Raw genomic sequence first — 14,553 nt, forward strand, 5'->3', positions numbered from 1 at the left:
TGTTTTGTTATTACTACAAAGTTCTTGCACAACATAAATTTCTTTTTGGATGGTGGGTCCCATTAAAAACTCTGACCTTGATAAACCAACTTCTACTTTTTCCAACTCCCACACACTAAGAAACCCAAAATACATATGTATAAAGCTTTCATTGTAGTTTCTTGTACATAAAACGTCTTGCATGACCCGTTCAGGTCACAGTCTAATAACACTTTGGAAAAGTTTTCAAAAGAGCTATTTATTTGTAGCAGTACCTGGAGTACCACTGATAGGTGAAACTGAAACTACAGTTTGCGTACCCTCCAGGGAAAACGTTGCCATTTAGCCGTTTTGGCACAAACTGCAGAATGTCACTGGGGGCCTGCTTCCCCTTAGGTCCAATGCAGACCTACTTTTTCAGCATCAGTGGAGGTGCCAGGGACTGGAAGAGTCCCAGGCCTGATAGCGGAGCCTTCCAGCTTGCCTGTGGAACAGAGCCTGTTGTGTCACCATCAGTCCGGGCTTTCTCATTAGAGGCTGATAGTGGCCACATTGTCTCAGCCAGCTTTCCTGTCCGACGTTGACAAAGATGCAGTTGTGGCATTATTTTGGAATTAGGTGGTTTCGGATTGTTTATGATCCATTGCAGAAACCCTCTAGGCTAGTAATCACAATATTGCATTACATGTTTCTGTAATATGATTAATTTAACTAGGTTTATCCTTTCTCATGGAAACTAAAGTGTATTTTGACCCTCATAAAAGTTGGTAGAAACTTTTTTGGTTTTGTTTTTTGTATCCCATGTGTTTATAATTGTGTATATGCTGCCAAATCATTAGTAACATCTGGCCACTAATGCCACACAGTTTCTCTTTTTTCCAGTTCTATGAAATCATGAAGCCATTGGCAGCTATTATAACAAACAACATTAAAGTGGATCTAAATCAGGGTTTTAGTTATATCATTGGATTTATGCATCGTTTTAGCTGTTACCATTACTCTTACTTTATATGAACACAGCCTTTTGTCAGTGGGGAATACATTTTATATAAAATGTTTTCTTGACATGATGAGGACGGCATGTGAAATATACTAAATAACTCCAGGCAGTACAAGGATCAATTGTGCCTAAGATAAGTGGATACATCAATGATGACTTTGTAAGTCCTCTCATCGCTATCATGCCCAATAACTGCTGAGTTAGTGCCTCTGACAAGTGGCTTTGACAAGCCTCTTGCAATGCTCATTAATAAGGCCACATTCACTCTTACCCTCCATGGGAGTTGTTGAATTTGTCTGGGTAGCCCAATATTGCTGCAGTCCATAATTCGACTTTAATTAATTCCCAGCCAGATGGAAATTCCTGTAGTTGCTAATGAAAGAAATGGTGTGTTTCTCGCAAGGCGGATTGATGGTAAAGCGAGCAGCTTTGCTACAGTGCTCAGGGTAGAGAGGAATGCTAATAATTCTAAAAGGCTTACAGTTCGCCGGCAGTAGCCATGGCAATTCCTCAGATACAATGGTAGCCTTTTAGAGGAGTGGAGAGAGGAGGGGGCTGCTCCCTCATTGACTCGGTTTGGTGTGATATTAGGAAAGACCTCCTTGCACTCTCCACTGTTCTGGTTATTATGAGATTAAGTGGTACCCATAGCAGTTTGCCTAAGTTAATGGCGATGGAGTGAACAGGGTAAAAATGTTCGGACACAGTCAGATCTGTCCATTTAGAACTATGGGTACATTACCTCTGTCGGATATTGGCGGTATCGCCCCAACATACATATAGTAGTTTTCATCCTTGTTTTGCCCATGCGTTATGTAATTGGGCCTGCAAGAGGACAATGTGAGTGCTTGTGCTGTTTTACCGTAAATGAAGTCAGGCTCTGTTAGAAGACATTAGGGGAGAACCAGGACAACAGTTACACTTTTCAGATAAATGTCATTTTAAAAGATAACATTATAGACAAAAACAAATTTTCATTGTGATCAGTAACTCTGTGTTACAATACCATACAAACGTGGAACGACTGGTATATTTGACTTTTAACAGGGGTTATGCTTCGTTGCTTTCAACCCTGTCAGTCAGGTCAAAAGTAATACAACAATATAAGCTCAAATTGTTTATATTATTCTTGTAACATATTATCTCCCTTATCTTAATTTAATTTTTTTAAAAAACATTTTTATAACATAGGACCCAACGATGTGCTTTTGGATTTATTTATTTGTTCAGACCTGTGTAGATCAGCACATTAACACATTGCATTTCCTTAAATTCCTGCTTCGAGTCATATTGAGTTATTTACAGTTAAATAGGGTTAGGGTTTAAACCTGTTGTAACCGTGGAGGGACAAAAGAAACACCTGTTACAATCATCCCAACAATGACTCCTGACAGTTAAGCTCACTTGTTTCGACACTGAAAAACTGTTGACATGGCAAACTTGTTTTTAAGTACTAGATAAAAACTAGATAAAATTACCATGATCTAAAACAACTTTTCGGGTAAAACTCTGTGAAAGTATATCGAATCCATGTGATTTTTCACAGTTCTAGTAAGTGTTACGTGCTGCACGTGCTGACGCAGTTAGACATATCAGACTTGTATGAGCTTGGAAAAAATCTCTGTGTTACTTTGGTCCCGTGTTACTTTCGACCTGGTTCTCCCCTACTGTTATTGCTCAGAGAAACAGTGTGTTTCTAATTTCCCTCATGATCCACTGATTGGTATCAACATCACAGAGGCATACATAATCAAAATCACTTCTCCTTCACCATCAAATGACTTGACTGTGATGGAATTAGAGGCAAATGTTACATTAATTGTACTTAGTATAACCTTTGTTTATACATTCATTTTCTCTGTTAAAAAAAAATACCTCTCTGCATTGAAGGGAGCTAAAGCCCATCCCAGCCTCACATTAGGCAGGGGAAAGGAAAATATAAAAATAAATATTGACTGTTTTAAATACAAGATACACTTCAGTAAGATCGTCCGGCTGACTAGGGAAGGACATCGTTTACATATCGTTTTGTAATTACAGAATTACATGGGTGACAAATCAGGACACTTCTTCTTCTTCTTCTTCTTCTTCTTGGGTTTTATCTCGAACAATAACAAATCCATCGAAAACCATCAAAATAACACTTCGACAAAATAGTTAAAAAAATTCAAGAATGCCAAAAGCAGTCCTGGTTATCAATTTGCGACATTGCCTGCAGTGGCTTAATAACAACCACAGATGAGAAAAAAATAGGTTGTACAATTCCTTGCCCAAGTAATGGTGCAGCAGCTGATTAATCAGTGAACTGTTGGCAGTACTTTTGGTATTTATGCTGTCAGAAACTGTCTTTGTCCAATAGAATGTTAAAAGACAGACTTTAAAAAAATGCTAAATTCAGTCCGGTTATGCCCAATAACCTTTAAGAGGTTCTTCTGAATTGCACCTAATTATGGCTAAACTAAACTAATCAGCTTCTCTACTGTCCAGTATGAGCTGAAGCTTTGAGTATGTTTTCAGTGTGGGTCACCCCTGAGATGGAGCTATTGTCTGCTATAAGAGTTTATTATTCCCAGGTGTTACTCCTGCTGGGACTTCCTGTGTATGGCCTCAACACCTGGTGTAGGGGCAACAACCCTCCTCTAGCTTGTTAGTCAAGTTCATTAGTGGAGCTCCGGCCTTAATTGCACTCAATTTATGGAGTGGAGGTACTGAGGAGCAGCTGTTACAAGTAGATTGGTTTGAGGTTAAGAGTACATACAGCCCTCTAAATTGAGCTTAAACATATTTAAGGTTGACTTGAGTTTAAGCATAGTAGATTTTAACTTCTTTCTTCTACGAGTGATGCTGTGTGTGTGTGTGTGTTCAGTGGAGGCTGCTCCAGACCTGTATGTAATGTTTATGTAAAGACAGCAGCACACACTTCATGTGCTCAGACATGTCTCGTTCCCCAATCAAAGGATCATAAGTCTGTAGTGACTTAACCGTACAAATATTAGGTTGAGTACTCAAAGCAAGACTTGTGCTAAAAATGAGGCCGAGAAGAAAAGCGACATACACTGTACAGAACGTAAAGAAAAGTTGGAAGTCGCAGAAACAAAGTTTAGGTAGAGTTGGTTGAATATGATAATTATATGACTGATAGAAATAGCAGAGATACGATAATTATATGATTGATGGAAATAGCTGAAATGCTATAATTATGAATATGACAGCTGATGCGGTCTCCCTCCAAGAAACCACAGTCTTTATAAGTTTCCAAAAAGCCATAATCTGCAGCACACCAGGCATGCGCTCTCTGCCTAGGAAATTACCACGTTGTTTGGAATTATAGTCATTTTGGAAATGAAGGCAGCTGGATAAGTTTGGGAATGTGGGTTAATTGGGAAGCCTGTGCCCTTTTATACACCACAGGTTAATGGGCAGTGTGTTTTTATATCAACTGCACAAACAGATGCTCAGAGATGATTTGGCTAATTGAATAGAAAGGTCATATTGTTGTATTGACCTCTGTTATTTTGTTATTCCTCCTCAGTCGCTATTGACAGAGGCCCACTTGTCTTTCTTAGAATGGATTTGGCAAGCCGGACAATATCTCATAGCCTTACTGTTTCCTACCCTTTCGTTGTTTTTTTTAACAATTGGCGCTTGGTATAGGCGCTGACCGCCTAAAAACACTCAAGCAGTCTCTGCACAGAAAATGTGATTTATGCCTATTAAACAGTTTCCTCGGCTTGTGTTTTCTGAGGACTGACTGGCCTTGTTAGAGAGAAGGCAGCCTCCAATTAGCCTTCCTTCCTTATCACTGTTCTCCTGGAGGAGTTTGACAGCCACAATTAGCTCCAGCACCTCCCTAATCCCACTAGCACTATTCATTTCATGTTCACCACATTAACAGTATTTTTATGTTGGTATAGATATGTATATGGTCCAAATGCACCGGTGCACACAGTGTATGAATGTGTACAATATCTGACTGACCTGAGAACAGTGATGGAAAAGATGCTTGTGTGTGATGGTTGCGTAATGAAGTAGGAGAGGAGGTTGTCGGCCAGCTGGTCTGTTTGGGTTAAAATGATATCAAGAGTCCTGCTGAGAGTTCCTCGTGGCCCTCTGGGAAATGTCTTCCTTTGTACTGTGTCTGTTTGACGAAAGAATTGCGGGGCTGCTTACTTAGCATCACTTGAAGTTGTCAAGGTCTTTATGTAAGATAAGATTTGTTGTTATTTTTTCACAGTAGCCTGGTCAGGGGTATGATAAGACTAAATTTAGCCTTGAGGACATGCTGTTTTTGTTCTTGTATGCCTCTTTGCAATGTCTTTTAATCAGATGTGTTTCAGTTCTTTTATTTTTGTTGCCTTCACATTGATGCCATGCTTGCTTGGACTTTGAGTCAGTTTAACTCAGTCCGGTTAAATGTTTTTTCTTACAAATGTAGCTCTTCCTGTCATCACTCTGGCCTTGCATGAACCTCAGAAAGTCTCAACTGTATGGGCCTGTGTGCAGAGACTCATCTATGCTGGGAGAGTGACTTCATGGAGACAGCTCAGACGTAAGAGGCCTGGCTCGCCTCTTGTTTGGACGGTGGCCAAAATGAGCTCATCCGTGACAGCAAGTCCAGCTGCTCGGTGGTAGGAGTGCTGTTCACTTTCAACCTCTGCACTCGGCCCTGAACCCAGGAGTTGACTGGTGTGAGGATGGGGGTTAGTGTGAGTGTGACACCGTTCCCAGAAGCTCCGGCAGGGGCTGACCACTGGCAGCCTGCCGCCCCATCGGCGCCTGCTAAGCAGCACGGCCTCAGGCCTCCACTGTTCCCCACGGAGAGGCCCAGTTTGTTCTGGACACACGCCAGCACTGAGCGGTAGGGGGCATGGCCAGGTCAGCTCTCAGGGGTGGTCTTGTAGTCCGTGTGTGTGAATGTATGTGTATGTGCAATGTGTTTGGAGCCATAATGATTAGCTTGTGTTTTGTTTTTGTGTGATTCTATTATTTTTGCTTTAGTGTTAAGCCTTCGGCCTGTAAGATCTCTGTCTTTGTCCAGCCCTCAGCTTGTCCTGGGAATAGAGAGGAGGACAGCACATAAAAGATTACGGTTCTCGCTCATTCAACTATTTCTATGAAGATAAATGCTGATGGGCTTCTAGTCCTGAGGCACGGTATACTTGTATTAAAGGACAGAGAAAGTTGCCAGCATACCGCAGCCCATGCTACATCACCATTCTGAGCGGAGAGGTGCCGCACTATCAGTGAGATCAGCTTGAGTTTTCTGAAGCATATACGGTATCAACAGGCCAGAAAGATAGTCTCTTGGGGGAAAGATAGCTCCACTGGTCTGTGTGCGATTCTGTTCTGTGAGATTATTCTGTCGTTCAGTCATCTCCTGGGTTAACACAATCAATCTGGTCTCAATCTGTGGCAAAGCACACGATTGTGGGGGCAGCCAAAGGTCAGAACCTGAGAAGGAGTCATATCTCTTTACTCCCCCTCCTTTTTTCATCCGCCTCCTCCTCCAGATCATGTGCTCCCTATGTAGCCACCTCCTCCAGCCCTGTACCCGCTCCTGCCAGAGCTCACCATTTGGAATCCATTATCTAACCCCTTTCAGAGTTTTCTGATAATTAAAAGGAGACGCTCTCCAACATTCCCTCCCAGATTAACGGCTGTTCCTTGGGATCAGCCAGTGTGAGGGCAAACACAGCAGGGAGGATGGTGTTCTGGAGACTCCACTGCTGGGAGGAAAGACCTTGGGGACAGGGATGGGGTTTATACTGGTGAGCCCAGTCAATGAGTTGGAGGAGCTGTTTTAATTTAGCAGTTTGGAATTGGGATGCAGGGAGGGTCCTTAGTGGAGTTTTTTGGGAGCAGAGGCTGGAGGAGAGGTGTTCTACAGGAGTAAAATTTGGAGCAGGCCAGGGCTGTGGTATACCAAAAAAAAAACTGTCAAAAGCATCAGCCTATTCTGGGCCTGTGGGTCAACCCTGGACCCAGTTGGATCTGATTGCAGTTTTTGGCAGGTGGGACATGGCTGCTTAACACAGAGGTCAGAAGCAGATTTCTCCTACAATATCATCCCACCAGAAGTGCACTTGGTCAGATTGAGTTCATCCCATGTCTCTGAAATTGTGTTTGACAGTGTTGACTTTTTTGTTATTAGGTCATAGCTTAAATGGGTATTTGTGCTCAGTTTCTCTTTTCCCATTTGATTAAAGTTTTTACCCGTTATTCCAATGTCCATGTTAAAAAAAAAATCAACAGCTCTGGCAGGCCCTCTTTAAAATGAAATGTCTGTCCAAATAAATTTTTTACATCAAATGCATTCATAAATAATGTCAAATGAAGTCTTAGTGGAAAAGTTGTGCTGGAGAGAAATTGGTCTGACGCAACCTCAGAGACATGTGTTGCCATGTACTACTAAAACAGCGATAATTTTTTTTTTATTGGTTGGAAAAACAGATTAATCACATCAGATAGCATCAGTTCACCAGAACTGCACCACTTCTTAGTTTCAGGTGATATGCATCATTTTCCACTCATACATTCTCCATATCTGTGCGCATATCTGCTGGACTCAGCCATGTGGTGTCAGATATCTTTGTCATTGCATAGAGCAACACAGTCAGATTGCACTCATTTTTACTTGGAAATGTTACCAATTAGGTCAGAGACAGTCACTAGTTTGTGGTTGGAGCATGTGATAAGGATGCAGCACTGAGTGCATCTATGTTAGATGACAGTGCCGCTGGAGTTAGTCTTTTCAGGGCAGTGCACTGCATTAACCATGACTGGTCTTGAACTTATGACATGCAAACAGACGGACACTTCACAACTGCAGGGCCCAAAGATCATCACAGGACTCTCAAATCAGATGATATGCTCTTTTTGTCCTGTGTTGACAGCTTCTTCACACTTACGTTCTCCTGTCATGTGATTCAAGGGGCCGCCTTCATATTTCTGTGGGGCTGTTATTTTTCAATATGTCCTTTATTTGACTCACAGCTGCATCCTGTGATCTTTGTTTAGGCAAGATGGTAGGATGTATTTGTTTTTAGGGCTTTGTAGTTGTTGCGTTCATAAGAGGTCAAGCCAAGGACACTTTCAGAATTAGACTATTTTTGTCAGACCGGGATTCTCACCAAGATAGATATTACTCATTTTTTCATGGACCTCAAAGACTTTTAAGTATCCAAACCACTTCAAAAATGAATTGCTCATGTGGCTAGGGTGCATCTGCTGAAGCATACTATTAGAGATAGCATCAAAAGTCAAATTTGTTTCAACAGCTAGCGTCTGTAATCTGCTGGTCATCTGTTCGTCTTATGAGGCATTTGGTACATTTTCAACACCTTCTTTAGCTAAGTCATTCTTTTATGTCTGATTGTGGAACAAAAGTTTGAACTGTGGCTGTGGCTTCTGGTTAACCTCAGTGAGACCAATCAGTGTCTTGTGTTCAAAAGCTGCTTGTCTTTATGTTCACCCGGCAGCCTCAGCTTTAAAAAAAACAACAAAAAACACCAGTTCTTTATATATTTTTTATGACCATTTCTGCTGTTATTGTAACAATCACCTTGTCTTTTAGCAGCAGTCTAAATTACAGGGCTGGAAGCTGTGACTTTCAGGTGATTGGAGTATATATACTCAGCATAACCACTGCTTCCTTTGAAATCTTTCAGCTGTTCATGCATCATTTCCCCTCAGCGTCCAGCGAGCACAATGACCAGAGCAGTTACACAGTGCCAGACGTGTGTGGGTTATTAACATGATAAATATCACACCAGTTACAGCGCTGCCAGTCACTCACAGTTGTGGAAAGAACACATGTTTTATATAAACCGACACTGAGAGGGATGTTTAGAGATAACTGAACCAACACAACTCAAAGCCAGTGCCTCTTCTGTTGTTGGAATCGACTCAGGATTGGGGTGTGTGTGAGTATGCGAGCACATGTGCGCATGTTTGTGTTTACATTCAAAATGGAATGTCTTTGAAATCAATAATGCGCTGAAAAACCACAAGCTGGCAACGCAAGAGGAAGATTGTGTTTTCGAAGGGCTGAGGGGCCTCTGATTGAGCGATGCTGTGCCCCACTCCCCCACACTGCAGGCCTGCTGCTGTGGTCACGGGTCGACATCAGCCTAATAACAAGTTGCTGCTCTGCTCCAATCAATGGAATTCAGACATCCGCCATGAGCCAGCCGTCCTCCTCTCTATTTCTCTATTTTAAGAGCCAGACCGAGGGGGGTGGAATTACACTCCAATATACTTAATCATTTCCATCAGTGATGTGGGATATGGAGCAGGGAATAAAACTCCTCTGCTGCAGCAGCCAGGACTGTTTCCATGAGGCACATTCACTATCCACATTAATGTTCTCAAACGGTTTAGCCGAGATCACCACACAACTACCACTGGTAGAAAAGCCTTTGAAATTGTCAATGATTTGCGTCACTCGTGCTTTGACCCAGCAGGAGTGGTGCAGCATGTGCGGACTAATTCTAGTTCTGAGGATGAGAGAGAGAGAGAGAGAGAGAGAGAAGAGATTTGGGATGAGTAGATGCAGGAAGAAAGGACAGTGGATGCGGTTGCAGCGGTCTACCAGCAGCTGTCATCGTAAATGAGTGACTCAACTTTGGGAAGTGGCTTTGACATACAGTCCAGAGAAAGGGAAGTGTGCACATTGAACTACACTGTTTAACTGTTTATCAGCTTCCTCCCTTTTATTCTGCACATTGAGCTGAATGTCAAAGAAGTATTATCACTAATGTTTTCTTCACCCCATTTTTTTTCTTGACTGCTCTAGTAATCTTATCATATTTTTCTGTGGTTTCTCAGACAGACAAATAGATAAAATTGCAGGATGTGGGATTCCCCCCCAATGAAGCTCATCCATCTTGTCCTCTCATTTATGTGGTTAAGGAGGGGGGGATGGTGGGGCAGAGGATGAAAAAGTGTGTGCAGGGGACATGGGGAGCTTGCACGCTGTTGGGAAGATCACAAAGGCTGTGGCGGGAAGCTTGCTGTGATGTGGCGGCCTGCTGACACACATGGCCACCATCTCCTGTCCCTGGGTGGCAACAGTGGAGTGCTGCTCACCGGAAAGCCCCGGCCTTCTGCCGCATAACACAGAAATAATTTGAAGACTGCAGTGGATGCACATCCTCTCTTACTCAGAACTGATGCTATCCTGCATAGTCTAGTATGAGGCTGCAAAAAATAGAGCTGACGCAACCAGCCACTGTTTGTGTTAGACAAAGCTGATTATTATATAACTAAAGCTAGTCTTGGTGATGGCATGCAAAGTAAATCACGTAAACAGGTTGATCCATGTCCACAAATTAAACTACGTTGTTAAATTGTTCAAACAACTCAATTAGGTTATTGCTGTCATACAGGTGCTGTCAGCCCATCACATGTCGTTGTGGCATTCATCCAAGCGAGTCAGTCTTTCATCTTTTATTATTGGTTGTCAGTTCAGCCCCTCCTACCAACGCACATACTGACATTTTCTGTTAATTATGTTGAAAAAAGCAAGTCTCTGCATGTGGATGGAACAATAGCAAGTGTTTGTGTGTGATGATGGCAAGAAATCCATGTAGATAAACATAATGAAGCAGCACTTATCATATCAGTCTTTTATGTCTTGGTAAAGGTATTTTGCTTTACTGTGTGGTCCTTTCTTTTTTTCTATCACTTATCTCTAAGAAACTGTGACATCCAAGTACTCGAACTGACATCCTGAAAGCATAATGTGTTCAACATTGGGTCATTTTGCTCAGGAAAGTGAATGCACTAAACTTTTAGAACAGGAAGTGTGATTTGTAATGTTACTTGATGTGTCAATAGATGAAACAGAAGTTAATCTCAGGTCAGATGCTTTCTGACTAACTGTGTGTGCCGTATTTTGTGCTGAGCAGACAGTGTATACAGTGGTTTTTCTACAACTTTGTTTTTGAAAACAGCTGCCTGCTATGGCCGGAAGCAATGCCATGAGAGCCGTTAGACTGAACCAAAAGAGTTACAGGCTGAACAGCGAAAAGATGAGCTGATATTTGCAATGAATTCTCTGTGGGTTCATCACAATGAGCAACGCCTCTTACATTACACATTGTCATTTGATATGTTTTTATTATTATAAAATATATCGATTATAGACACTATTAGCAACATTCCTCATTTGGTGAAATTCAATACACCCACAATTTTATGATAAAAGCTTAAATTTAATGCAACCCAATAACCGTAGGGTCAAGTCATTCTTCTCTGACAGCGTCAACAGCAGCTAAGTTTATTAGGTTTATTGGGTAAAAACAAGTTTTTAAGGAGGCTTTACTGAATAATTGCTGTTGAAACTGCAGCAGTAAAATGTTGAACCTTAAGGCTGTACATGAGCGTGACTTTAATATGGTGAACCATCTGTAGTTAGTCATTCCACAGGAACAATTGTGTTTAGATAGTCAGCTGCATTTTAGTTGATGGGTGAGTCATTAACAGGGAGTTATGAGTAGAGTCCAGGTTTTGTATCCCCTGAAGAGCAGTAGCTATATTATGGCTGCTCAACTCTGCTGTTTACAGTCTGTGATGCCCTTTGACTCCCCCCTCCTTTGCTGACTCCCTCCATCAAATCCTGTATTTATTAAACAGCCCCACCACCTGTCTGTCCGAGAGGAATGTGTGTGCCGTCAGGGCCCGAGAACCACCACTGCTGCCAGTTTCTGCCTCCATTTCGGAGGAGACAGGAGAGGGAGAGGCAGCGAAAGGTTAACCGCTGGACTGCTGCGGTTTAAGGCCTGCCTTACCGGACTGTGCAGCCTGCTGGTTCTCTCATTAGCCTGCCTCTTTTTCCGTCCAAAATTTCTCTTTCCCCCCTCATTCCGATGCGATGTGCCAGTGGGTTTTTGCCTGGAATACTGAAATAGCCTGTGTCTTGTTTTATTTGTCAGGCATTCAGTGAGAATTCCCCCTCCAACCCACAGCTGGCTCAGGAATGTCCTGCGACTCCCCTCTCAAGTCTCCACTCACTTCATCACCTCCCTATCCCCTACTCGCTCTTTATTTTACCTCTTCTCCCTCTCTCCCCACTTTCCCCTCATTCTCCCGCTCTCCCCACATCGCTTCAAATTTTATCTCTCTCCCTCATCGTGCCCCTCTCTATCTGTCTGCTCGTCTTTTCAGGGATGGCAGTTAGGAAGGAGAGTAGCATGGGTAGAAGAGTCAGCCAGTGCCAAAGCTCACAAACTGCTCACTACAAGCACAAAGAGTTGCTGTGGAGATAGGATCACATATGGCTAAAGTGGATTTGCTCACTTTGTCTTCCCCGCTCCCTTTTATTATTTGTCTCTCTACTCCTGCTCCTCTCAGTGCTGCTTTTTCTACTCTGCCCCACTGTGAGTCCTATGTTCTCATTCTACATGTGAACCTCTCAGGTGTCACAAAAATGGAAAAAGATGGGTTTTAAACACCTGCCATGTGTCATAAAAGTTAAAAACAATAAAGTGACAAAGTCCTATGTCTGTCAGAAACAAATGTGCGTTTAAATGCAACAAATACACTATTTTTTGTGAAAATAGAGTGTATAGACACTCCACAAAAATGGAATTTGTCATCAACCCCTCATCTGCCAGAATAGACAATTTAATACCACTATTAAACAAATGCACTCTTTAGCACAAGCTTTAGAAAACAATGCCAACTTCAAGACACTAAACCTAAACAGCCATTCCAGCTTGTCTTTGTCAGTGCTCCTAAATATTACTGAATTTCAGTCATACATTTCACTACAAATGAGTCTTCTTAAATTCTTATAAGAGGGATTGTATGAAAGTAAATGTGATTTTTTTTCTCATCTTCTCCCAGTACACACAGCTCACACAGCATGTCCTCCTCCTGGATGTTATTAAACCAGCCAGCTTCCAGAGCCAATGGGAGGGTGCCTGTTCTCAACTGGGCAACTAAAGATCTTTGGCTTCTTCATGAACGGCATTTAACATCAGGCTAGATTTTTTATTCTTTTTATTAGTAAGGTTTGTACTATTATACCTAACACTTAAAACACAATGTATTGGGGATTATGAACCATGTAACAGCACTACTACAGTATATTATTAATTTAAGGCAACAACTCTTTCAAGAAAAATGAAGAGTTTCATTAAAAGCTTTTATTTAGTTGGGCAAAATGATTAAAACACTGACTAATTTTGACCTTACACAGTCTTTATCAAGGTTGAAATTGTAAAAAAAGATCATTTTTAATAGAATAGACACTGGACATCAATAATATTGCATCACATAATACAGTAACCAACAGATACAGAGAACATAGCTGTTACAAAGCTATTAATATCATAAAAAGCAATAGTGACCATACAAAGGCAACAAAGAAACTACTTATTTGTGAATGTGTAAACAAAAATCTTCCCCAGGCACTATTTGTCATCAGCCACTCTGTACTGGAATGTATTAGGAGATATATGGCAACATGGTTTGCTTTGGATCCTCCATGGGGAACTATTTTACATGTTCAAATAAATACCTTTGACATGTCACAGGAGCCAGCGCCCGTTCCCTGCCAAGCTACCTGCATTCAGCTCTGCAGAAAGCAGCAGCCGGCCTTAAAGGGATTGCTCATGGGGCTGATACTCGGTAAGCTTAGCTGTTATAAACTACAACCAAAACCTGTGACCCCCGTCTGTTTCAAATGATTTACAGCATCGGACCATGGTCTCCTTCATTTTCCACTCTTCACACGGGGAACAAAGAGAGCGTTGTTCGATACACGGAGAGCATAGTAGAAGCAGGTTTATAGATGGGGTTAGGTCAATGTTAAGGTGGTTCAGTGAATGTGTTCTTTTCTTCTGAGCGTACTCAGCGCCTGGGTAAAGTTAGTCGATAGTGAGTTCCAGACCCGTTTTTGATGTTTAAAGATGATTATCCAACACATTAGGCCTCTGGAGGAAGTTTGACTTTTTCCACGTCATGCTACAAGTTTTTTTTATTATCATGCTACAGTATCTTACACAACTGCACTCACTGCTGTCATTTCTCCACCCAACCCCCACTCTGCCTGCATCCAAAACATGAATCATTATTTATGTAAAGAAATTCCTCCAAACGATTAACATGAATTCTTCCACAGAAAATCACTTAATACAATTATGAATGGACCCCTCCGGTGAATAAAGGGTGCTTGTGGGCTTTGTGGACTTTGTGGTATTCTAATCCTGCATCACTATGCCATGAATCTATTGTTCAGCTCTCTGTCTCCCAAACAAAACAGCAGAGCAGCATGAATAATACAGCGTCTAATGCCTCATGAAATATACATTGAGTGTTATGCTTTCAGAGCGATCTGCACAGCTTCGTAGCTACACCATCCTCCATGATTCATATGTGCTGTGTGTGTGTGTGCGTGTGTGTGTGTGTGTGTGAGAGAGAGAGAGAGAGAGAGAGAGAGAGAGAGAGAGAGAGAGAGAGAGAGAGAGAGAGAGAGAGAGAGAGAGAGAGAGAGAGAGAGAGAGAGAGAGAGAGAGAGAGAGAGAGAAAAAGCACTGTGGAGGTGGAAGCACTTGTTGATGCTGAAGCTA

Source organism: Scomber scombrus, chromosome 18, assembly GCF_963691925.1.
Source record: "Scomber scombrus chromosome 18, fScoSco1.1, whole genome shotgun sequence".
In the NCBI taxonomy this organism is placed as follows: domain Eukaryota; kingdom Metazoa; phylum Chordata; class Actinopteri; order Scombriformes; family Scombridae; genus Scomber; species Scomber scombrus.